Raw genomic sequence first — 24423 nt, forward strand, 5'->3', positions numbered from 1 at the left:
GGTTAATATCCAAAATATATAAACAATTCATACAACACAATATTAAAAAGAGCTAATTCATAAAAGAGCAAAAGAACTAAATAGATGTTTTTCCAAAGAAAATATACAGATGAGCAAGGCCTTAGGATCCTTTTTTAAAAAATCTCTCAGAGATCTTTTACAATGTCTCATTCATTTTTTGTTTTACTTATTGGAGTCTTCTTTTTTTCTTAATTAATCATGTCTAGCTGCTGCTAAGTGCTTGCAAATTTTATCTTTTTTGAAAAACCTCACTTATTGTTTTGTTAATTTTTTTCATTGTTTCTGTTTTCTTTTTTTTTTTAATTTTATTTTATTTTTAAACTTTACAATATTGTATTAGTTTTGCCAAACATTGAAATGAATCCACCACAGGTATTATTTCCATCCTTTTGCTAACTTTGAGTTTAGTTTATTCTTTTTATAGTTCCTTGAGATATAACATCATTTATTTGAGATCTTTTTTTCAAACTTTGGAGATATTTTTAGTGTAATCTTTTATAACTAGAAACTTCCCTTTTAGTACTGCTTAGACATAGAAGTAATAATCCTCAGTCAAAAGCTAGCAAACTGAATTCAACAGCACATCAAAAAACTATAAACTATGCCCAAATGGGATTTTACCAGTGGGATACAGCGTTGGTTCCACGTACCCAGATCAGTCAGTGTGATACAACATCAGTCAGTCAGTTCAGTCGTTCAGTCGTGTCCAACTCTTTGCGACCCCATGAATTGTAGCACCGCCAGGCTTCCCTGTCCATCACCAACTCTCAGAGTTTACCCAAACTCATGTCCATCGAGTCAGTAATGCCATCCAGCCATCTCATCCTCTGTCCTCCCCTTCTCATCTTGTGCCCCAATCTTTCCCAGCATCAGGGTCTTTTCCAATGAGTCAGCTCTTCACATCAGGTGGCCAAAGTATTGAAGTTTCAGCTTCAATATCAGTCCTTCCAATGGACACCCAGGACTGATCTCCTTTAGGATGGACTGGTTGGATCTCCTTGCAGTCCAAGGGACATCGCAGACCATAATATTTAAAACAACATGATCACCTCAGTAGATGCAGAAAAAGCATTTGACCAAATTCAATATCCATTCATGCTTTAGAAAAAGAAAGATTCCAAACAAAATAGATATAAAAGGAACTTAACACAATAAAGGCCATATGTGAACAGCCCACAGATAGAATTATAATTAATAAGAAAAAGCTTTTTATTTAAGATCCTGTACAAGGCAAGCATGCCCATTCTCTCCCTTCTATTCAACCTAGTAATGGAAGTACTAGCAAGAGCAATTATACATGAAAAAATTAAAGTTATCCAAATCACAAAGGAAAAATAAAATTGTCTCTATTCCCAGATTGCATGCTTCTACATGTAGAAAACCATAAAGATGTCACAAAAAAACTTCTAGAACTCATTAAAAAATCATATAAATTTTCAAGATAAATAAACACAAAATTCAGTACCATATCTTTACATTAAAAACAAAATATCCAAAAAAGAAATCAAGAAAACCTTCCCATTTACAGAAAACAACCCCATTTACAGAATCATCAAAAAGAGCAAAATACATTTAACCAAATACAAATACAAGGAAAGTAAAAGATCTATATACTCAAACTACAAAATATTGATAAAAGAAATTTGAGAAGACACAAATAAATGGACAAATATGTTCATGGATTGGAAGAATTAATAGTGTTAAAATGGCCATACTACCCAGAGTAATCCACAGATTCAATGAAATTCCTATTAAAATCTCAATGGTATTTTACATAGAAAAATCAATGCTAAAATGTGTATGAAACCACAAAAGACACAAAAGATCCAAAGCAATCTTGAACAAGAATAAAATGGAGATATTACACTTCCTTGACACAGATGTATAGAACAGTCTTTTGGACTCTGTGGGAGAGAGAGAGGGTGGGATGATTTGGGAGAATGGCATTGAAACATGTATAATATATATGAAACGAATCGCCAGTCCAAGTTCTATGCATGATACTGGTTGCTTGGGGCTGGTGCACTGGGACGACCCAGAGGGATGGTATGAGGAGGGAGGAGGGAGGAGGGTTCGGGATGGGGAACACATGTATACCTGTGGCGGATTCATGTTGATGTATGGCAAAACCAATACAATATTGTAAAGTAAAAAAAAAAAAAAAAAAATTTATTAACCAAAATAAATAAATAAATAAAGACCAAAAAAAAGTGCTTGAAAAGCTATACATTTACATTAAGTTGAAAATAATGCAATCTATATGTAAATGGAAATGGCAAGAGTGTGATGGTTGTTTGTCCATATAAGTGATTCAGGATGATAATAGTATATATGCTATAGATAAGAGGCAGAAATAAAATCTGCAAAATAGTCTATGAGAAACAAATTGAAAATTAGCCTACTTACCTCTCTAGAACACGAACACAAATTTTCTTAATTATTCTGATGTTTGCATAAATGCTGAAGATCTTTCCTTTGTTTTTTAGTGATCAATACAGAGAGAACATGAGTAATATTTTTCCTTAGTGTTATCCTAGTGTCTATCTTATTTGTGGGTTTTTCAGTACATTTTTGTATTATTTGTCTTCACTGGTATTTACATATTTATTTTTAAATTTCCTCTTTTCTATCCATGCCTTCAAGAAAATGGCAATTTTATATAACTTTGTTGATATCCAGATTGTTCTATCTTAATCTTTTCTAACTTTTATTCTTCAACTTTAATCTATCCCATTTCTCTTTTTCTTTCACTTTTACTTTGCTCACTAGCCACAATTTTTCTTTTGTTTTTTAGTGATCAATACAGAGAGAGGTGAGCAATATTTTTGTTTAGTGAACTCCAATGATTACCATATTCTTTGAGATGTTGAGATGAGAGTTATCGAGGTATAAAGATGTTGAGATGAGAAGTACTGATGTATAGAGCCTGAAGTCACTATTTGTAGAATAGCTTCTTCAAAGCTTTTGAGATTTTGGTTATTTATTGTACTTTCTGATGTAGCATTTCCTTGAAGCACTCATTTTAATTTTTTCAAATCTTCAAGGAGCCTAACTGTATCCAAAGTGGCTAATAAATTTATTTTTGGTGACTATTACTTTAGAGAAATTCTTTTTAACTGACATTATCAATAAATCTTTATTAACATCTTAAAAGATCTAAGTCATAATTTCTCCTTTGTCATTCTGTCATTGTTGAATGCTCCCACTTATAATTGTCAGACGACGTTGCTTTGGGAACCTGTATCACCAAACCGAATGATTTATCTGCTTCCTAATTTTATTGATTGAATTTGATATTTTCTGCACAGCTTTGTCAAGAAACTGCTCAGAAGCAAAAGAAGATGAGTTTCATTGCCCTATTTACATCTACTTACTCACTATTGCTATTTTTTTAGCTTTTCAGTTTTTCCCTTGGGCTTTCACCTTTCATTGAATTTCTTTATGTTCCTAGGCATATTGCTAAGTCGTTTCAGTCACGTCTGACTTTTTGAGACCCCATGGACTATAGCCCGCCAGGTTCCCCCGTCCATAGGATTCTCCAGGCAAGAATACTGGAGTGGGTTGCCATCTCCTCCTTCAGAGGATCTTCCCAACCCACGGATCAAACCCATGTCTCTTATGTCTCCTTCTTTGACAGGCAGGTTCTTTACCACTAGCGCCACCTGGAAAAATGTATCTCTCAGACTGAAGCTTGCGTATGCTCTGCTACTGCTGCTAAGTCACTTCAGTCGTGTCCGACTCTGTGTGACCCCATAGACAGCAACCCACCTGGCTCCGCCGTCCCGGGACTCCCCAGGCAAGAACACTGGAGTGGGTTGCATTTCCTTCTCCAATGCATGAAAGTGAAAGCGAAGTCGCTCAGTCGTGTCCAACCCTCAGCAACCCCATGGACTGCAGCCTTCCAGGCTCCTCTGTCCATGGGATTTTCCAGGCAAGAGTACTGGAGTAGGTTGCCATTGCCTTCTCCGTGAGAAGGCATATAAATAATATTTAAATTTGCCTCTCAGGCTGAAGGTTATATGATTTTTAAATGTACCCTTTCTTCCACACCTTGCCTTCTTTTTCTTCATACCTCCTCTGATTCTGACATTCCACCTCCCTCCTTCACTTTTCCTTGTGATTGCATTTGACCCACCCAGAAAATCAAATATAGCTTCCCCATCTGGATGTCAGCTTAATCACATTTGCAGAGTCCCTTTTGCTATATAAGATAACATATTCACAGAATCCAAAGATTAGTATGTGGGCATTTTTAGAAGACCATTATTCCTTCTATCACAAAATATGTTTCTGCATCATTCTCAACTGTATATGGAGATATTTTGTAGTTTTGTGCTTTAGAGACTTATTTGTAAAATATTGTATATGCATACAGTGTCACAAGATTGTTTTGATAAAGAGAAATCCTCAATATATCACTATGGTTTTTTAATACAAATTTGAGGAAACCAGACCATTTTAGTCTCTTTTTATAAGTTTTATATAAAAATTATTCTTTTATATTGGAAGAGGGCATGGCAACCCACTCCAGCATTCTTGTCTGGAGAATCCCTGTGGACAGCGGACTACAGTCCATGGGGTGACAAAGAGCTGGACATGACTGTGTGACTAAGAACACAGCCCACATTCTTTTATATAGATTTTTATGAATATGGAATGACATACTACATCCATATTTTATCTTCTGGCTTCTTCCAATCAGTAATTATTTTGATATTCATCCATGTTATTTATTACTGAGTAGTATCCTATTATATAGATGTATCACAATTGATTCATCTGTTAACCTGTTTACAAGCATTTGGTTTGTTTCCATCTTTTTGGATAGTAAATAAAACTGGTATGCACTTTCTGGGAAAGTTTTTGTATAGATGTACGATTTCATTTATCTTGAAAGTAGAATAGCTGTATCATATATTTTCTAGTTAATTTATTTCTATTCTAATCTCTATTATTTTATTCCTTCTACTTTTCATGGATTTAATTTGCTTCTATTTTCATCAGATATTAGGTTGGAAGTTTAGATTTTTTTTTATTTTTATACAGTTTTTAAAGGTTACTCTCCATTTATAATTATTAACAAAATACTGTTTATATTCTCAGGGTTAAACAACACATCCTTGAGCCTTTCTTACACCCAATAATTTGTATCTCCCTGGCCCTAATCCCTATATTGCCCTTCTCCCCTCCCCACTGGTAACCAGTAGTTTGTTCTTTGTATCTCTGTCTACTTCTTTTTGTTACATTCACTAGTTTGTTGTATTATTTAGATTCCACATATAAATGAAATTATACAATATCTCTTTCTCTGTCTGACTTATTTAGCAAAGTCATGCCCGACTTTTCCATGGACTGTAACCCGCCAGGCTCCTCTGTCCATGGAATTCTCCAGTCAGGAATACAGGAGTGGATTGCCATTCCCTTCTCCAAGGGCTCTTCTCAACCCAGGGTTCGAACCAGGTCTCCCAAATTGCAGGCAGATTCTTTACCATCTGATCCACCAAGGAAGACCTGATATTTAGCAAGTAGGAAAACTAAACAGAAAGAATTTTTTATGGCAAAGACCTCTCTCCTTTCCTTTAATATTCTCCATCTTTATCATTTGCCATTTTAATTCTTAAATGACTTGGTGTAAATCTCTTACGAAATCACCTCACTTATGACTCTGTGCTTCCTGAGCCTAGATACCTATTTCCTTCCCCAGGGTAGAGAAGTTTTCAGCCATTATATCTTCAAATGTGTTTTCTGTTCCTTTCTTTCTTCTCCTCTTGGGACCTCTATAATGTGAAAGTGAATATGCTTGATATGGTCACAGAGTCCCCTTAAACTCTCTGCAAATTTTAAATTCTATTTCCTTTTGCTGTTTTGATGGGGATCCATAAAGAGTCTCCACAAATTTTCTTTCCTAGTTTAGTCCTCTATGGCTAAATTAAGTTAATCAACCATTCATTGGCCATTTTTCTAAGGTGTACCTAACTTTTTAAGGACAAGAACTCCTGGAGATCCAACTAATACATCATATAACTGCAGGGAACCTTCCTGAGCAAAGAAAGTGTAAATTCTGTTTTGATGCGTTCCCCATCACAACTAGTGTAATATCACAAACATAGCTGATGTTAAAAAACATGTTTTTGTTTTTTTGAACAAAAAGACATCCTTTAAATTCCTCCAAATGTGAGAAGAAAAATGAAAGTGGATTCTTTTGGGGTGAAAGGGGAGTAAGAATGAATATTAAATCTAACTGTACATATCTATATTTTGTTTTGCTTTTCAGAAAAATTTGTGTGGAAAGGTGTAATAGAACTGCTTAGAACTGGAATGTTCATAATTGGAATTTACTATTGCAGGAAAATAGACAATAAACTGGGTAAGATTTAAAAATGTAATACAATAAATTATGACAAAACCAATAAAATGAGTGGGAAAATGAAAATAAGGAAAGAGTAATATAAATTTTGTCCTGGACCATTTAGGGAAAAGCAACATTCCCAGAGAAGGAAAAAAAATTCCCCCATCTCTCTTTGTTCTTTTGCTGGTCTAATAATGACATTGACACAGGTAGATTAACAGGGAAAAAAATTAATTTTGTCCAAACAGAGGTCTCATAGATGTGAAAACTAGGAAGTAATCCAAGTTGGATGTTTATATACTTTTTAAACAAAGAAACAATAAATTTGTGAAGAAGTGACATAGCAAAGAAATTTAGGCCATGTTACTGATTAATGAAGAAGAAATTATTTTGGAAATACACATTATCATGTACCCCAATGTTCATGGCAGCACTATTTATAAGACATGGAAGCAACCCTAGTGTGCATTAAAATAAAAGACAAATATTACGTAATATTCACTTTTATATGGAATATTAAAAATAATACCAAAATCCTATTTACAAACAGAAACAGACTCAGAGACATTGAAAACAAACCTCTGGTTTTCAAAGAAAGAGTGGGTAGGGTAAATAGAAGTAAGGAATTAACAAATACACACTACTACATATAAAACAGATGAAAAACAAGGACCTACTGTATAGCACAGAGAACTATATCCAATACATTATAATAATCTATAATGGAAATGAATTTGAAAAAATATGTGTGCATATATATATGAATTATTGTGCTGTACAGCTGAAACTTTAACACAATGTTGTAAATCATTTATACTTCAACTTAAAACAATGAATGCCTAACTAGTGTCACAAGTGATTAAAAACCTTTTAAAAAGGTAACTTCTAGGACTAGCATTCCTAAAATTCTCTGTAGTGTGGTAAATTTACTTCATTTTTGTCCCCTCTGAATTTCTGGAGATACAGTGAGCAAATGGAGGGTTTCTCACTATGGATGTGTTAGATTGTCGGTATTGATATTCCTATTTGAGCTCTTCTGTGTATATACATGTTCTATATGAGTGTTTTGTGTTTCTGAACACTAATAAATTGAACTGTAAATGCCAAATTTTACAGTAGAATAGAGTTATTATGTGTTTGTATCTTTTGATATTTACATGGATATCTTCATTTTATTTTTTGGATATTTTAGGGGAAAAAATTGGTAATTATTTCAGACACTTCTCCCATAACCATTTAAATGATTACTATCATTCCCTCCCTTTCTTTCTCTTTGGCATCATTTCACTCATTCTTCCCCTCAACCCTCTCCAATTGTTTGTATATGGACTACTTTCATATCAACTTCTTCTATCTGTTTTTCCCTAGTTCCAACTCTTCCTATTCCTTGCTTTTCATTATATACCTGGTCTTTTCTATAAACTTCATTGGTTTTCTTTCTTCCTTTTTATGTCTCCTGAGAGTTGTCTTGATTTGATTCTAATTTTTGTAAGGATGAGGGATATCAGGCTGATCACCACATCACTCCCATGCAATAGATGTTTTCATGCAAATGACCACTAATGTTGAGTCATTATGACCTTTTAAGTTTAAGGGACAATAACTATGTGATCGATACTGACCCAAAACTTAAATGAACAGAAGATTCCAAATTTGTTGAGTAAATTATTCTGCCTTCTGCTCTTTCAAAGACTATTAATTCAGATGACGTTCCTTGATTACATGTGACCTCTAAACCTACTCTCCCATCCCCCCTGTATACCTGGAAACCCAGTTGTTTCCAGGTATACAAATGTTTTATCCAATAAGGAAGCCCTACAGTATTGTGCAGCCTTTGAACTCAAAATTTCTATTGGTGCAAAATGCATATTTAAAAGATTTATTCGGAACACACTAATTCAAACACTAAATATTTATCTCCTTTATTCTCTTGATGTTTTTCATTTATATTTTTGTTTCAGAGGAAATAGAATTTAGCAGTATAGTAGGAGGCTAAAAGTGGTTACTGATACATGTGTACTAAAGGTCCCTTTATAGGTCCTCATCACTTTTTAAATATGTTGCTCATACATCTATTCATGCTAATTTCCTATTCTGAGATAGGGAGAAGTGCTTACACAAAACCAAGGACCTGATACTGTTGAACTCAAAACTCCTAATTTAACTTTTCTGATGGTGCCATTTCCAATCTTGGGTCATTTTGCACAGTGGAATGAATGGCATGAAATGGTTATTTCTCATTAGTATGATGGACTTTGAAACTTTTAGTTTTAATTCTAATAAATCGTGGTCCATTTGAACCAAAAAAAAAAAAAAAACTAAGGGAGTTTTTCCAATTTTTGACCTAGTCCCTTCCTGACATTGTTCTCTCTTTTGAATGTATTGAATTTCTTTTATTTTGTTGATCAATTAGAGTAAAGAAGGAAAACATATGATTCCAAATGTATTTCACTGTGAATATACACACGGTTTCATCTGTGTTTTTATATCCTTTTCCTCAATAATCTATTTCCATGTCTCTAAACACCATCATATAAATAGCTTACATGATTTGTCTTTTTATTCAATCTTCCCAAATTTAGTTTGCCTTCTGTATTTGACATTCCATTTTCCCCATTAGTACTTCTGTGATTTTCTCTTCTTGATACAACCTAGGCAGACATTTCTTTTTTGTCAACAAAATGTTAATATTTGTATATTTCAAAGATTTACCAGTTTCAAGCTTCTGAAGTGTGAGTTTTCTCCAATATATGCTCAGTCTTTTGATGTGCAAACACTTTCACTATCATTTAGTACTTATACATTTCCTTCACGTGTTTTCATACATAAAAGACCTGCCTCACTTAGACTTTAGCTAAAAGAGAAATTTGCATAACACTAGTTTATATATATATAAGGTCAGTTTTCATTCCAATCCCAAAGAAAGGCAATGCCAAAGAATGCTCAAACTACCGCACAATTGCACTCATCTCACACACTAGTAAAGTAATGCTCAAAATTCTCCAAGCCAGGCTTCAACAGTACATGAACCATGAACTTCCAGATGTTCAAGCTGGTCTTAGAAAAGGCAGAGGAACCAGAGATCAAATTGCCAACATCCATTGGATCATGGAAAAAGCAAGAGTTATATTTCTGCTTTATTGACTATGCCAAAGCTTTTGACTGTGTGGCTCACAATAAACTGTGGAAAATTCTGAAAGTGATGAGAATACCAGACCACCTGACCTGCCTCTTGAGAAATTTGTATGCAGGTCAGGAAACAACAGTTAGAACTGGACATGAAACAACAGATTGGTTCCAAATAAGGAAAGGAGTACTTCAAGGGTATCTTGTCACCCTGCTTATTTAACTTATATGCAGAGTACATCATGAGAAACACTGGGCTGGATGAAGCACAAGCTGGAATCAAGATTGCTGGGAGAAATATCAATAACCTCAGATATGCAGATGACACCACCCTCATGGCAGAAAACAAAGAACTAAAGAGCCTCTTGATGAAAGTGAAAGAGGAGAGTGAAAAAGTTGGCTTAAAACTCAACATTCAGAAAACTAAGATCATGACATCTGGTCCCATCACTTCATGGCAAATAGATGGGAAACAGTAGAAACAATGTCAGATTTGGGGGGGGGGGCGGTGGGGGCTTCAAAATCACTGCAGATGGTGATTGCAGCCATGAAATTAAAAGACACTTACTCCTTGGAAGGAAAGCTATGACCAACCTAGACAGCATATTAAAAAGCAGAGACATTATTTTGCCAACAAAGATCCGTCTAGTCAAGGCTATGGTTTTTCCAGTAGTCATGTATGGATGTGAAAGTTGGACTATAAAGGAAACTGAGTATTGAAAAATTGATGCTTTTGAACTGTGGTGTTGGAGAAGACTCTTGAGAGTCCCATGGACTGCAAGGAGATCCAACCTGTCCATCCTAAAGGAAATTGGTCCTTAATATTCACTGAAAGGACTGATGCTGAAGCTGAAACTCCAATACTTTGGCCACCTGATGCGAAGAACTGACCCATTTGAAAAGATTCTGATGCTGGGAAAGATTGAAGGCAGGAGGCAAAGGGGATGCAGAGGATGAGATGGTTGGATGGCATCATTGACTCAATGGACATGAGTTTGAGTAAACTCCGGGAGTTGGCAATGGACAAGGAGACCTGGTGTACTGCAGTCCATGGGGTCGCAAAGAGTCGGACACTACTCAGTGACTGAACTGAACTGAACTGAATTGAGTTTATATATTCATTTATTGACAAACATGTGAATAGAATCATCCAGTCTACAAACCCTGTATTCAATACTTTTTCCCAATTTAGACAAGACTTTTATTTTTACACCTGTTCTCTTTCAGGAGAATACTATATTTAAAAAATGAGCTCTCATTCATAGTCCACAGTATGTGTTTTCTTTTTTTTATTGATTTATTTTAATTGGAGGCTAATTACTTTGCAATATTGTAATGGTTTGTGCCATTCATTGACATGAATCAATTATAGATGTGCATGTGTCTCCCATCCTGAAACCCCTCCCATCTCCCTTCCCACCCCATCTCTCAGGGTTATCCCAGTGCAACAGCTTTGAGTGCCCTGTTTCATGCATCAAACTTGGACTGGTGATCAATTTCATATATGGTAATATACATATTTCAATGCTATTCTCTCAAATCATCCCACCCTCACCTTCTCCCACAGAGTCCAAAAGTCTATTCTTTATATCTGTGTCTCTTTTGCTGTCTCGCATATAGGGTCGTCATTATCATCTTTCTAAATTCCATATATATGTGTTAATATACTGTATTGTGGTTTTTCTTTCTGACTTACTTCTCTCTATATAATAGGTCCAGTTTCATCCACCTCATTAGAACTGATACAAATGTGTCCTTTTAATAGCTGAGTAATATTCCATTGTGTATATGTACCACTGCTTTCTTATCCATTAATATGCCGATGGACATCTAGGTTGCTTCCATGTCCTAGCTATTGTATACAGTGCTGTGAAAAACACTGGGGTACACGTGCCTCTTTCAATTCTGGTTTCCTCACTGTGTATGCCCAGCAGTGGGATTGCTGGGTCATATGGCAGTTCCATTTCCAGTTTTTTAAGGAATCTCCACACTGTTCTCCATAGTGGTTGTACTAGCTTGAATTCCCACCAACAGTGTAAGAAGGTTCCTTTTCTCTGCACTCTCTCCAGCATTTATTGTTTGTAGACTTTTTGATAGCAGCCATTCTGACAGGCGTGAGATGGTACCCCATTGTGGTTTTGATTTGCATTTCTCTGGTAATGAATGATGTTGAGCATCTTTTCATGTGTTTGTTAGCCATCTGTATGTCTTCTTTGGAGAAATGTCTGTTTCGTTCTTTGGCTCATTTTTTGATTGGGTCGTTTATTTTTCTGGAATTGAGGTGCAAGAGCTGCTTGTATATTTTTGAGATTAATTATTTGTCAGTTGCTTCATTTGCTATTATTTTCTCCCATTCTGAAGGCTGTCTTTTCACCTTGCTTATAGTTTCCTTCGTTGTACAAAAGTTTTTAAGTTTAATTAGGTCCTATTTGTTTATTTTTGCTTTTTTTCCATTACTCTGGGAGGTGAGTCATAGAGGATCCTGCAGTGATTTATGTCAGAGAGTGTTTTGCCTATGTTTTCCTTTAGGAGTTTTATAGTTTCTGGTCTTACATTTAGATCTTTAATCCATTTTGAGTTTATTTTTGTGTATGGTGTTAGAAAGTGTTCTAGTTTCATTCTTTTACAGGTGGTTGACCAGTTTTCCCAGAACCACTTGTTTTCTGTGTGTTTCTGTTGTGTCTGTGTGTTAGTTATCATTTTAAACATGATACATGTATGATACATGATATCATATGTATCAATATTTTCCATAAATTTTGTCTCTTGAATTTCCATGATTGACCTTAAACTTTCCATTTTATTTTTCTAAAGAACCTCAGGAAAGGACTGGCAAGTAAAACTTATTACTCATAAATGAATTTTACATGACTAATTTCTTGACACCTAACAATTCCCACTCTCTTAATCCATAGGTTTCCTTGTCTTGCCCTTCCCCTGGATGTCTGTCTTATATCTCCAAATTTGTTATAGACTTATTCAGAGGATGTTCTTTCCATTTAGTTTCTCCTCCTAGAAGCCATTTCAGTTTCCACTTTTCCCATTCCATATCATTTCTTTCCTACACTTATCAGCTTTTTCTGTTTTCCAGAGACTTGTTATAGGTCTACTGAAAACTTGATGAGATAAAGGACATTAAATTTAAAGCCCAGGGTTCCATCCTATTTATCTTCTGGGCACATCCCTAGTCAGGAATTTCATCATTTTCTATTTTAAAGGGCACACATTTAGGTCAATGAGACTTTCCCAAATCTTCAGAGATGAAAAAAGACACCTAACAGGCTGAGTGAAGTTTGCCTATTTATTGTCCTTTCAAAGCCTGTGTAAATTCTGCTTTCTTTTCTTGGTCCATAAACTTGACACATTCTTTTATGGTACCCAAATATATTACCCTAGCATTCCCAGACATAAGAATATTTCCAGTTATTCTTGGAATTTTTTTCTTCCAACAATGGTAATTATTTCCTTTTTATTTGATATTTTGTTTTCATTTTGAATGCCACAATGAACATCTTGGCAACCCAAACTTTGTTTACTGTTTTTACAAGAAATATATATTCCAGGAATTTTTCAGCTGTGTGTTCTTAACTTTTGATGTGAAAGTCAAAGAAAACATTGTTGTAGGAAGTAACCAAAGAATTTTTTTTCCTACAACAGGATATAATCCTTGAAACTTTGACATTTCTTAAAGACATTTTTAGTGATAATGTTCACTTCAAAAATAATTCAATTCAGTTAAACATCAAATTTATTTATATATCAGGTTTTATCTGACTACAGTTACAGCTAGAATTGTGGACAGACAGGCGCCTTTACTCTGTTCTTCTCATGTCTCTCTTTTTTTTTTTTTTTCACTATTTTTTATTGTGGTAAAATAAACAGCATAAGATTTGCCATTTTAAGTGTACAATTCAGTAGCATTAAGTACATTCACATTTTTCTCCAACCATCAGCACTCTCCAACTCTAGAACTTTTCATCTTCACTAGTTAAAACTCTGTTCCCATTAAACAAACATTCCATTTCCTCTCTCCCCACCATGTGCAAACACCATTCTATTCTCCATCTCTGAATCTGACTCCTCTACCTCTCTGGTATGTATATGCGTTGATATATGGTTTCATTCTGTTCTGGAAAAGGTGGAAGGCCCAATGAAAGAATGATTGATAGGTTTTTATCCAAGAAGGGCTGCTATACTACCACTTTACCTGGTGTCGTTATCAATAATATTCTGTTTTGTACCTAGGCATAGAAGCATAACTATTTTATAATTAATGAGATAGTCTTGGAATCTCACGGTTTCAGTGCTCAGAAATATGTGTCTATAAGAACCTCACAGATAACTCCAGTAGGTTGAAAATTTTGTCCTCTTTCCTTCCTGACTTTTTATTTTCATTTTGAATGAATTGTTTATTTGTGCTTTTGATTTTATGAATAAATGTGGGGGGAAAGTGGCAAGTCCTATTAATGTGTTTCCCTGTGTACCTAGTCATGGATCCATCTGATACTGTATTTTTGTCATTAATGTTCAGTTACCATCGTTTTCAAAGATATTGTATGAACATTCTTGTATGATTTTTCTCTCATTTCTTTGTCTTTTCAAGGATATTTGACATATTCTGCTGTCATTCAGTTTTCCCCATTGGTACTTTTATGATCCATCCTAGAGTTGCAATCTCTGCAGATGTTTTATTCCAATCCAGTTAAAGTTAGTGATCACATACCACTGAAATACTGTCATATTCATTGTGGCTGATGTAATATGTTTGTCTAATACAAATTATTGTCCTGTAATTTAAACTTCTTTCACTGGAATTGAATATTTTATTTCCCTTCGTTTCATGAGATTTAATTCAGATGATTTCATTTAGGCATTGGCTCAAATGGTGCATGTGTGCCAAGTTGCTTGTCATTTATTACTCTTTGTGACCATTTGAACTGTAGCCTGCCAGGCTCCTCTGTCCATAGAATTCTCCAGGCAAGAATACTGGAGTGAGTTGCCATGCCCTCCTCCAGGGGTTCTTCCTGACAGAGGATTGAAACGGAGTATCCTGCACTGCAGGCAGATTCTTTATTATCTGAACCACTAAGGAAGCCCAGAGATGCATTTGTTATTGTTCAATCGCTCAGTCTATGTCCAACTCTTTGCGACCCCATGGACTGCAATATGACAGGCTCCTCTGTCCTTCACTATCTCCTGGAGTTTGCTCAAACTCATGTCCATTGATTCGGTGATGCCATCTAACCATCTCATCTTCTGTCACCCCCTTCTCCTCCTGCCTTCAACTTTTCCCAGCATCAGGATCATTTCCAATGAGTTGGCTCTTTGCATCAGGTGGCCAAAATATCAGAGCTTCAGCTTCACCCTTCACATGAATATTAAGGGTTGATTTCCTTTAGGATTGACTGATTTGTTCTCCTTGCTGCCCAGTACACTCTCAAGAGTCTTCTCCAGCTCCACAGTTTGAAAGCATCAATTCTATGGCCTTCGCCTTCTTTATGGTCCAGCTCTCACATCCATACATGGCTACTGAAAAAACCACAGCTTTGACTAAGGAGACCTTTATCAGCAAAGTGATGTCTCTGCTTTTTAATATGCTGTCTAAGTTTGTTAAAACGTTTCTTTCAAGGAGAAAGTATCTTTTAATTTTATGACCGAAGTTACCATTGGCAGTGATTTTGGAGCCCAAGAAAATAATGCTTGTCACTGTTTCTATTGTTTCCCCACCTTCTTGCCATGAAGTGATGAGACCAGACGTTATGATCTTAGTTTTTTGAATGTTGAGTTTTAAACCAGTTTTTTCACTCTCCTCTGTTAACTTCATCAAGAGGCTTTTTAGTCCCTCTTTGCTTTCTGCCATTAAGGTGGTGTCATCTGCCTATCTGAGTTTGCGGATATTTATCCTGGAAACCTTAATTATAGCTAGTGATTCATCCATCCTGGCATTTCACATGATGTACATTGTATGTAAATTAAATAAGCAGAGTGACAGTATACAGCCTTGACATACTCCTTTTCCTGACTCACTCCTTTGGAATCAGTCCTTTGTCCATGTCTGGTTCTAACTTTTGCTTCTTGACCCGCATACAGATTTCTCAGGATGCTGGTAAGATGGTCTGGTATTCTCATCTCTGAGAATTTTCCACAGTTTGTTATGCTCCACAGTTAAAGGCTCTAGCATAGTCAGTGAGGCAGAAGTAGGGGTTTTCATGGAATTCTCTTGATTTTCCTATGAACCAACAGATGTTGCCAATTTGATCTCTGGTTCCTCCACCTTTTCTAAATCCAGCTTGTACATCTGGAAGTTCTCAGTTCACATACTGTTGAAGCCTAGCTTGAAGGATTTTGAGCATTACTCTGCTAGCATGTGAAGTGAGCGCAAATGTGCGATATGCTTGAGCATTCTTAGGCATTGCCCTTCTCTAGGACTAGAATGAAAATTGACCTTTTCCAGTCCTATGACCACTGCTGAGTTTTCCATATTTGCTACCATATTGGGTACAACACTTTAGCATCATCTTTTAGGATTTGAAATAGCTCAGCTGGAATTCCATCACCTCCATTAGCTTTGTTTGTAGCAATGCTTCCTAAGACTCACTTGACTTCACACTGCAGGATATCTGGCTCTAGTTGAGTGACCACACCATCATGGTTTTCTGGGTCATTAAGATGTTTTTTGTATAGTTATTTTGGGTATTCTTGTCATCTCTTCTTAATCTCTTCTGCCTCTGTTAGGTCCATACCGTTTCTGTCCTTTATTGTGCCCATCTTTGCATGAAATGTTCCCTTGGTATCTAATTTTCTTGAAGAGATCTCTAGTCTTTTGAATTCTATTGTTTTCCCTTATTTCTTTGCATTGTTCACTTAAGAAAGCTTTCTTATTTCTCCTTGCTATTCTTTGGAACCTCGCGTTCAGATGGGTATATGTTTCCCTTTCTCCTTTGCCTTATGCTTCTCTTCTTTTCTCAACTATCTGTAAGATCTCCTCAGACAACCGTTTTGCCTTGTTGCATTTCTTTTTCTTGGAGATGGTTTTGGTCACCACCTCCTGTACAATGTTGCGAACCTCCATCCATAGTTCTTCAAGCACTTTATCAGGTCTAATCCCTGAATCTATTTGTCACTTCCACTGTATAATTGTAAGGGACTTGAATTGTTATTCCTGAATGGTCTAGTGATTTTCCCTACTACCTTCAAGATGCATAGTAGCACCCAAATAGCTTGTTTTGTCTTACAGACTGAAAAAGACAGTAAAACTGATGATAAATATAATTAAGAAATTTTTTGAAAGGTAAATTCCAGGACTAAGTTTCTAAATATATTTCTAAACATATTACATTTACTCAGTTTATGACCCTCTCTATTTCTGGAGACTATCCTTGAGCAAGAGCAAGATTTGCCAGTGTGGACTTGTGAGCATATTTGTGTGTGTGTGTTCTTATATATTCATGTCTTCCATAGAGGTGTTCCTAGTATGTGTGTGTGTATATCTTTACATTAATTAATTTATAGCACATACAAATTTTTATAAAATTTTTCAATAAAATTGAAATATCTTTTTTTCTTTTGATATTTACATTTTATTTTTCAGAATTTATGGGGGAAAACTGATAATTTTTTCTGACATTCTTTGCCCCATAACCTTAAATGAATGCTAAAATTCTCTGCCTTTCTATGTGTATGCCACCCATGGCTCACCCTTCCCTCCCAATTTTTTGGATGTAGACTATGCTGTATTAATGTCTTTGATCTGTTTTTACTAATTCTTTCCTTTTTCATTTCTTGATTTTCATTGCACACCTTTTCCTCTCTGTAAGCATTAGGGTTTTATTGTACATGTCATCAGTGAAGTGCCCTTATTTTATTGATTTTTATAGGCATGAGAGATATTAGGCTAGGTATTAGAAGTTCACCTTCTGTGATTGTTATTCAGTTTTCTCCATTAGTACTTCTGTGATTTCTCATCTTGATGTAATCTAGAAGGCAATGGCACCCCACTCCAGTACTCTTGCCTGGAAAATCCCATGGATGGAGGAGCCTGGTGGGCTGCAGTTCATGGGGTCGTGAAGAGTCGGACATGACTGAGAGACTTCCCTTTCACTTTTTACTTTCATGCATTGGAGAAGGAAATGGCAACCCACTCCAGTGTTCTTGCCTGGAGAATCCCAGGGACGGGGGAGCCTGGTGGGCTGTCGTCTATGGGGTCACACAGAGTCGGACACGACTAAAGTGACTTAGCCGCAGCAGCAGCAGTGGGGTCTCATAGAGTCGGACACGACTGAAGAGACTTAGCAGCAGCAGGAAGACATTACTTTTGTGTCAACTAAATGTGAGTAATGGTGCTTTTCATACTTTTGCCATTCTCAAGATATTGAAGTGTGGGTTTTCTCCAGTATATGCACATCATTTGATTTATAACCAATTTCACTATCATTTAGTAGTTAAATCCCTTTTTTGTGTGATCTCATTAAGACATGTATCACTCAGGTTTCAGCTAAAGTAGAAGTTCACATTATAAGAGTTTATGTATTCACCAGTTGACCTAAGTATGAATAGAATCACACAAGAAATGAACCAGGCATTTTCTCTATGTCAGTGGTTCAAGATGTTATTTCAATGTTCATGCCTTCTTAACACATTTTAGCTATTACAGTAATAAACTTGGCTCCATCTGCTTAATAACTGCCAAAGAACCTATTGGAGTTAATAAACAGAATATTAGCCCTAGTAATAACTAAATAGATAAAGAGCATATTTTAAAGGTAAACTTCAAAACTATTATTTTAATATTTTTCTACAATTAACACACAAAGTTTTAACTTTTACCCTATTCTCATATGGAAGAAGAGTCTCCTGACAAAACGAGCTCTCAACTGTTTTGTGTGTGTGTGTGGTGTGTGTGTGTTCCTGTAGTGTGTGTTTGTATATGTTTTCAGATAGCTATAATTTTGAATATGAATTTTTCAATAAATTTTGGGGTTTTGGTGTTCCATTTCCATGATATTGCCCTTAAACTTACATTTTATTTTTCTAAAGAAACACAGGAAAGAAATTGTATGTTTGCTAAAAACTTGTTGCTCACAAACTTGCCAGGGTCCAGCCCCAGCAGGATCCAGGGGTACCCTCAGGATGACGGCATAGGCAATAAGGAAAGTAAAAAGAGAGAGAGAGAGAGGCTTGATCTTCTTTGGTTTACACAGAAAACCAATAAAGCTCCTGTGTTCCAAGAAGTCATCCTGAAAGAAGAACAGAGAGAGAAAAAGAGAGAAAAGGAAAAAAAAAGAATGACACGGGGAGACCAAGCTTCAGTGAGCGAGGTCCATAACTTTACCTTGACTTGTACATAGAGGGAAATGAAAGATGCAAAGTCATACAGAGTCAGCCCAAACATTACATCTGTTTTGTCTTTATCAAAACCAGGGTTTTTTCTGCATACCTTTCCCATAAAGAATGTTGTGTACATTATCTTCTGACCTTGGAGGCCTGTGGACATTTTATGACCCTTTTTTGATAAAGGCTGATCAGCCAGAAAACTTATTTTCCCTTGAAGTGTTTTTTCTTTATATTGCTAATCTATGTCAGCCTCAGAAAGTGCTAAACAGAGTTACATTTTCACAGAGCAAAGGTGCAGTAAGTTACAACAAAGAAAGAACAAATTAGCTCAAAGGTCTGATGTGGTTAATTCCAAGGCTGCTACTTGTTTTTGTTACATTCCAACTATGTTAACCAATGCACTCCCAGGTGCACAATGGATAAGGGATATGGGAACTTGGCAGCAAGCATTGGCCCAATAATGAAGCCCTTTACCAGTACTATCTATTCTAATAATTTTTCATCCCTTAAAGGACTCTATGCTCATTAGGACTTTTAGAATGTTTTGGCTTCCCGTGCCTTTCAAGGTTGGGGAGTTGTGAACAATCATGTGTGTTAATTGCAAGAGTATGGATAAACCTGTCAGGAAAGCTAGAATGCCAACAGAGGGGTTAAAATATAAATATTCCTTTCATGCCCAGGAGACTTATTAACTAAAGCCCTAAGTTGATTTTTTCCAGAGAAAGGTGGTCGGAGATAGCCCCCTGTTAATGTCAGAAGAGTTGGTGAAAGGCACAAAATAGTAAGACAGACAGATTCTGGCTTTGGGATAGATGCTTGAGCAGATTCAGGGGGTCCCTTGAGCCATGATCCACCTTGCTTGTCATGGCTCTTCCACATGACCTTGTCATGGATGGGATCTCCCGTGGTGGCTCCCGGCACAAACCCTTTTACATGGTGGATTTCTTGAGGCCTTAATATTCCCAGTCTGTTAATCTGTATTCTTTCCTTTGCTCACCCTTCTCCTTAATTTGTACATTTACTCCAAGTAACGTTATTTTAAATGAAAATTCTATTTTAAGAGGAATTCAATTCAAGCATATATTGATTCAATGCTCCTATAAAATTGTGTATAAGTTTAGCAACTGTCTATAAGTTTAGCAGGAGGAGAAGGGGACAACCAAGGATGAGATGGTTGGATGGCATCACTGACTCGATTGACATGAATTCGAGCAGGCTCTGGGAGTTGGTGATGGACAGGGAAGCCTGGCATGCTGCCATCCACAGGGTCTCAAAGAGTCAGACATGGCTGAGTGACTGAACTGAACTGAAGTTTAGTAATGCAGAGAGTATTGGACAATGGGGCCTTTATTTATTCAGTCTGTCTCTTTTCAAGTACCTCTTTCTGCGTATGCCTGTGTGTTTTTCTTTAAAAAAGAAAAACTTTTAAAAAAGAAAAATTTTTCTTAAAAAAGTCAAAAACCCAATAGAAATCAATGATCGATGTATCCTATAGCCTTTAACCCAGGCTTCCCAGGTGGCATTAGTGGTAAAGAACCTGCCTGCCAATGCAGGAGACATAGAGAGATGGATCCGATCCCTGGGTTGGAAAGAGCTCCTAGAGGAGGGCATGGACACCCACTCCAATATTCTTGCCTGGAGAATCCCATGGAAAGAGGAGCCTGGCGGGCTACAGTCCATAGGGTCTCAAAGAGTCAGACTCAACTGAAGCAACTTAGTATACATACGCATAGCCTTTAACCCAGAGGGAGTACTATTCCACGGCCTTGCATTCTGTAATTTCTGCTTAGTCCCTTATCATCAAAAGATATGCAGAAGTGAAATAAATCTTCCTTTGATTAGTGAGATGGTCTTTGAACACTGAACTTTCAATTCTCAGAAGACAACTGTCAGAAGCAACTTTGGAAATGTTTGAAAGTTTTGTGCTCCTCTTTTGTGACCTTGTGCATCATTTTGAATGAATGGCTTCTTTCTTTTAGTTATTGACAAAGGTGAAGAAAAAAACATAAATCCCATAAATATTATTCCCTGTGTACCTAAGCATGGTTTCAACTCTTTATTGCTTAGTCACTAAGTGGTGTCTGACCCTTTTCAGTCCCATGGACTGTAGCCTGCCAGTCTCCTCTGTCCATGGCATTTCTCAGGCAGGAATACTAGAGTGGGGTTGCCATTTCCTTCTCCAGAGTATCTTCCCAATCCATGGATCAAACCTATATTTCCTGCTTGGCAGGCGGATTCTTTACCACTGAGTCTTATTTCAACTGTTACTTGTTTTAATACCTTTTATTTCAACTTCCAAACATTATTTTTCTCAACTCCAAGATACACATATTTTACATGATTTTTTCACTTCAATCTTATCTTTGCAACTAAAGGGTTCCATATTCATTAGCTATTCAATTATCCCCCAGTATAGCTATTTGATTTGTCCTATTGCTGTCATGTATGCAGGCATTCCTATTGAGTCAAGTAAATTTTATCAATAATATTCCTCTAAACTATTGTCTTTTCAAGTGGCTGAAGTGAAAATTTTGTTCAAGATATGCTCAGGTCACTTCATTCAGACCTACTTTACTGACTTTTAATATTTCTTTTCTATTCATGGAAATTAAGAAAAATTTTATTTGTGCATACTTAAAAGATAAATTTGCATGCACCATGTTATATATTCTTTAGGTGATGAAAACATTCTTAATAGAGGAGGCCAGGTAATATACCCTATAGTACCTCTGGAAGCAGTGGTCTAAGATCCTCCAAATCAGTGTTTGTGGCTATTTTATCACATATAGATGTCATAATAACCAGATTGAATGCACATGTTAATTAAAAGGCAAAGTAATTATTACAACATACAAAGTGAAAGTGAAAGTCTCTCGGTTGTGTCCAACTCTTTGCGACCCCATGGCCTATACAGTCCGTGGAATTCTCCTGGCCAGAATACTGGAGTGGGTAGCCTTTTGCTTCTCCAAGAGATCTTCCCAACCCAGGAATCAAACCCAAGTCTCTTGCATTGCGGGAGGATTCTTTACCAGCTAAGCCACAAGGGAAGCCCAAGAACACTGGAATGGGTAGCCTATCCCTTCTCCAGCAGATCTTTCCAACCCAGAAATCAAACTGGGGTCTCCTGCATTGCAGGAGGATTCTTTACCAGCTGAGCTATCGGGAAAGCATACAAACTGAATAATAAAAGCCTAACTATCTCAAAGAGGAGAGTAATATTTTAAAGATAAGCATGAGAACTGCTATTTCTAAAAGTTCTCACAAGTCAGAATACTCACTCATTTTATGCCCATTTTCACTTTGAGAAAAACACTCATTGAATAAAACTGAACTCTCAGCTACTGGGCATGTGTATAAGTATGTGAATGTGTGTGCCTTCCTGCAGTGGTACATACATGTGTGTATTTGTGTGCACATTCATGTGGGTTCAAAATGTAGATTTCGCATTCAATTTGAATTATCGTCCCATTTTTATATTATATTTACTTTGATCTTTTTATTTTCTTCTTCAGAAAGAACATCAGTTAAAATAGGTAAATTTTTCAAAAAACCTATTGTTCTCAACACCATTAAAATGATGGTTTCTCCTTGCATTGATGTCTTTTGCCTTTTAATCTATAATGATCCATTGGCTTGCTCTTCTCTGGTATATCTACCTTCTCTCTCAATTAAATATCTATGCACTTCTTTCTTAAGTTACTTGAAGGTAATTTCCTTTTACTTTCCCATTTTCCTTCATATTCCATTCTTAACTTCATTTATTTCATACCATTCTTTACCTATTCAGTTCAGTTCAGTTCATTTCAGTGCAGTCGCTTAGTCGTGTCTGACTCTTTGCAACCCCATGAGTTGCAGCAGGCCAGGCCTCCCTGTCCATCACCAACTCCGGGAGTTCACTCAAACTCATGTCCATCGAGTCAGTGATGCCATCCAGCCATCTCATCCTCTGTTGTCCCCTTCTCCTCCTGCCCCCAATCCCTCCCAGCATCAGAGTCTTTTCCAATGAGTCAGCTCTTCGCATGAGGTGGCCAAAGTATTGGAGTTTCAGCTTTAGCATCATTCCTTCCAAGGAAATCCCAGGACTGATCTCCTTTAGAATGGACTGGTTGGATCTCCTTGCAGTCCAAGGGACTCTCAAGAGTCTTCTCCAACACCACAGTTCAAAAGCATCAATTCTTTGGTGCTCAGTCTTCTTCACAGTCCAACTCTCACATCCATACATGACCACTGGAAAAAGCAGAGCCTTGATTAAATGGACCTTTGTTGGCAAAGTAATGTCTCTGCTTTTCAATATGATATCTATGTTGGTCATAACTTTCCTTCCAAGGAGTAAGCGTCTTTTAATTTCATGGCTGCATTCACCATCTGCAGTGATTTTGGAGCCCCAAAAAATAAAGTCTGAAACTATTTCCACTGTTTCCCCATCTATTTCCCATGAAGTGATGGGACCAGATGCCATAATCTTCGTTTTCTGAATGTTGAGCTTTAAGCCAACTTTTTCACTCTCCTCTTTCACTTTCATCAAGAGGCTTTTTAGTTCCTCTTCACTTTCTGCCATAAGGGTGGTGTCATCTGCATATCTGAGGTTACTGATATTTCTCCCGGCAATCTTGATTCCAGCCTGTGCTTCTTCCAGCCCAGCATTTATCATGATGTGTTCTGCATATAAGTTAAACAAGCAGGGTGACAATATACAGCCTTGACGTACTCCATTTCCTATTATGAACCAATCTGTTGTTCCATGTCCAGTTCTAACTGTTGCTTCCTGACCTGCATACAGGTTTCTCAAGAGGCAGGTCAGACTTTTTTTGTTTTCTAGAGACTTGCAGTAGCTTCTTGGAGAAATTGGTGAGATTAAAGGCAATTAAGTTGACAGGAATGTTTTATTGTCTTTCTAAAACACATCCAAAGATAGGAACTCTCACATATACCAAGTCCAAGAGGCCATGTCTATTAATATATCAATTATATATCCCAAATATTTAGAGACAAGAGAAGATATCTATCATGTGAGTGATGTTTCTCCATCCATTGTCCTCTGAAACATGAGTAAATTTCAATCATTAGTTAATATGAAATTAAGGCTTATTTATTCAATTCTTTTTAACATGTTCTCAAAATATTTCCAAGTATATAAATAATTTTACATGATTCTCTTGGAAAAACTTCAATGAGCAATCATTTTGTTCTTTTTATTTTTGCGTTTTCATTAACATAATTTAAACTGCCAAATTGACCCTCCTGATACATAATTATAGAAAGACCTATATCTCAGGAATTGGTCTATTATAAATATCTCTAAAATATCAGTTTTCATTAAAATTTCATGAGACGCAGTTACCAAAGATAATGTCAAATATCTTTCATACTACAGGAATATAGTTTTTTTTATTGATCCATCAGTTCAGTTCAGTCTCTCAGCCATCTCCAACGCTTTGCAACCCCCTGGACTGCAGCATGCCAGGCCGCCCGTCCATCGCCAACTCCCGGAGTTTACTCAAACTCAAATCCATTGAGTCAGTGATGCCATCCAACCGTCTCATCCTCTGTCATCCCTTTATTCTTCTGCCTTCAATCTTACCCAACATCAGGCT

The sequence above is a fragment of the Bos grunniens genome, chromosome 23 (genome assembly GCF_055505025.1).
Source record: "Bos grunniens cultivar Pamir isolate PY7600 chromosome 23, Bosgru_T2T1.0, whole genome shotgun sequence".
Classification (NCBI taxonomy): Eukaryota; Metazoa; Chordata; class Mammalia; order Artiodactyla; family Bovidae; genus Bos; species Bos grunniens.